Source organism: Petaurus breviceps, unplaced genomic scaffold (assembly GCF_028583685.1).
Source record: "Petaurus breviceps papuanus isolate PSGF00001 unplaced genomic scaffold, PetGlider_PUasm1.0 176, whole genome shotgun sequence".
NCBI classification, from domain to species: domain Eukaryota; kingdom Metazoa; phylum Chordata; class Mammalia; order Diprotodontia; family Petauridae; genus Petaurus; species Petaurus breviceps.
In genome coordinates this window covers 15809579-15812856 of record NW_027185771.1, presented here as the reverse complement: position 1 = coordinate 15812856, position 3278 = coordinate 15809579, and positions in this window count along the sequence as shown.

Here is a 3278-nt window from a genome sequence, read left to right as displayed (position 1 = left end):
AACCAACAGAAAGGTTCCCAGACCCCTGCAACAACAGCACTGTCCTTTACCAGTGGACAGTATTCACTCTCTCTGCAGAACAGTCTCAGTAGCTCTGAACCAACAGAAAGGTTCCCAGACTCCTGCAACAACAGCACTGTCCTTCACCAGTGGACAAATCTGGCAAAACAACATCAAAACAGACAGACAAAGTACCAGCAAAACAGCCATGTCTCCTCAGTCCTTGGCAGCTCCGGGGGCAGGTCTCAAAAGTCCAGGGCAATTCAAAGTGGCCCTCAGCAATCCTCTCAGTCTCTCTCTGCCTCCAAAAGTGCTGCTTCCAAAAAGTTCTTCTGCCTCTCTTGTGTCTCTCCAAATCTATTTCACCAGCTCCTCCCAGTTCAGCACTCTCTTTTCACATCAACAAGTCCATCCCACAAGTGGGATTAACAAGCTCTGGGTTTTAACACAATCAAACCAAAAACCAAGCCAATACAGGGGAATCTTTGAATGCCATTACTATTACACCAAGTAGCCCAGGGAGTAAGAGCACCAGCTCCAGAGTCGGGGATGACCTGGGATCGAATACTTACCACCACACCCAGAAATAACTGGCCTTGTAACCTTGAGCAAGTTACTTAACCCCAATTGCTTAATAAAAAAAAAAAACAACTCCAGAAAGAAAAGAGTTTCAAAGTGATCAACAATGTAGAATTAAGCAGATAGTTTGAGAAAGATGAGAGTTGAAAGTCATCAGATCTTACAATTAAGAAACCATTGGTAACTTTGGAGAGAGAAGTTTCTTTTTTTTTTTTTAAACAATCGGGGTTAAGTAACTTGCTCAAGGTTCCACAGCCAGTTATTTCTGGTTGTGTTGCTGAGTATCTGAGCCCGGATTTAATCCAGGTCATCCTGACACTGGAGCCGGTGCTCTTACTCGCTGAGCCACCTGGCTGCCCCTGAGAGAGCAGTTTCAATTGAGTGATATATTCTAAAGTCAGATTGCAAAGGACTGAGAAGGGAGTTAAAATGAGAAGCAATGGAAGCAGTGAGTATACACAGCTTTTTTCTATGAGTTCAACTATGAGGAGTCCAGTAGATAGAAAAAAAGTTTGAAGAGCAGAGGTGTGAGGGAATGACCAACTACTGGAGAAGATGGAAGCAAATGGGATCTAGATAAGAGTGTTCTAGCAAATGTTTAATGATGAGATGCACAACACACTTTTTAAATTTAATCTGCATTAAGGGTGGAACAAGATGGTGGAAAAAGGGCAGAGACTCACCTGAGCTCTCCCCAATTCCCTTCCAAACAACTTTAAAATCATGCCTTAAAACGATTTCTGGAGCTGCAAAACCCACAAAAATATGAGATGAAACAATTTTCAAGCCCAAAATAACTTAGAAGTTAAGTAAGAAAGGTCTATCACTCTGGAGTGAAAGTGGAGCACAGTCCAGCATAGGCCTTGGAGGGGTGACTGAATTGGTGGCTTTAGGAATTCTCAGCCCATAGATGGTAAAGGGGTCAGACAACTGGTCAGGAGATTACAAGGCTCCCTTTGCTGGTAAGGGGTGCAAACTCTGTTGCATTGCCCATTCTTCAGTTTGGGTCACAGTCCTAGGTCATAGTCCCAGGGTAAAGAGGAGCATTAGTACACCAGAGCTTGGGATCACAGGGAAACAAGGGATCCTAGAGAAGAAAAGAGTACTTGTGGTCACTCACAAGCTAGAGCCCAGGCCAGGAGAATAGTAAACATACCTGTCTCTGGATCATACCACCTCAGAAGAACTGAAAATTTCAGTCTCCCATAACTAGCTCTGAAAACAACTACACAAAAATCCTGAAGCTTGAGACAGTACTCTCTCCACCCTTGGAACAGATGCCAATTTTTAACATAAAGTAAAAGTTAAGAAATCAGCTGGAAAATGAGCAAACAACAAAATAAGCAACAAAAACAACACACACACACAAAAACCTGACCATAGAAAATTACTATAGTGACAAGGAAGATCAAAACACAAACACAGAAGAAGACTACAAAGTCAAAACTACTAAACTCAGAGCCTTAAAGAAAAATGTGAATTGCTCTTAGGCTCAAAAAGAATTCCTGGAAGAGTTAAAAATGGATTTGATTTTAAAAGTCAAATAAGAGAGGTAGAGAAAAAATTAGGGAAAAACATGAGAAAAATGCAAGAAAATCATGAAAAAAGAGTCAACAACTTGGTAAAGGAGGCATTAAAAAACACTGAAGAAAATAATGCCTTAAAAAGCAGAATAAGCCAAAGAGTCAAAAAGGTAAGAAGAAAATCCAATAAAGAGAACAGCTTAAAAAGCAAAATTGGCCAAATGAAAAAGCACATACAAAAATTCATGGAAGAAGTCCTTAAAAAATAGAATTGGCCAAGTGGAAAAGGAGGCATAAAATTTACTAGAAAAAATAGTTCCTTATAAATTAGAATTAAGCAAGCGAAAGCAAATGACTTTATGAGACATCAAGAAATAAACAAAATTAAAATAATGAAAAAATAGAAGAAAATATGAAATACCTCAGGGGAAAAACAACTGATCTGGAAAATAAATAAAGGGGAGGTAATTTTAGAAATTACTGAACTACCTGAAAGCCATGATCCAAAAAAAAAAAAAAGCATAAGCATCATGTTTCAAGAAATTATCACAGAAAATTGCCCTGAAATTCTAGAACTAGCAGGTAAAATAGAAATTGAAAGAGGTCCCAAAATAAAACTCCTGGGAATATTATAGCCAAATTCCAGAGCTCCCAAGTCAAGGGGAAAATATTGCATTCAGCCAGAAAGAAACAATTGAAGTACCATAGAGCAACAGTCAGGATAACACAAAATTTAGCAGCTTCTACAGTAAAGGATTGGAGAGCTTAGAATATGATATCCCTAAGGGCAAAAGAACTTGGATTACAACCAAGAATCATCTACCTGGAAAAACTGAGTATAATTATTCAGGGGAAAAATGGATATTTAATGAAATTGAGGACTTTCAAGCATTCTTGATGAAAAGACCAGAGCTGAAATAGGAAATGTGACTTTCAAATACAAGAAGCACAAAAAAGTAAACAAGAAGGAAAAACCATAAGGGATTCAATAAGGTTAAACTATTTACATTCCTCCATGGAAATGTGATACTTGTAACTCAGAAGAACTTAGTCATTATTAAAGCAAGTAGATGGAGTATACATAGACAGAGGGTGTGGGTGTGAGTTGAATATGATGGGAAGATATCTAAAAAAAAATTAAGGACTGAGAAAGAGGAATGCACTGGGAGAAGGGGA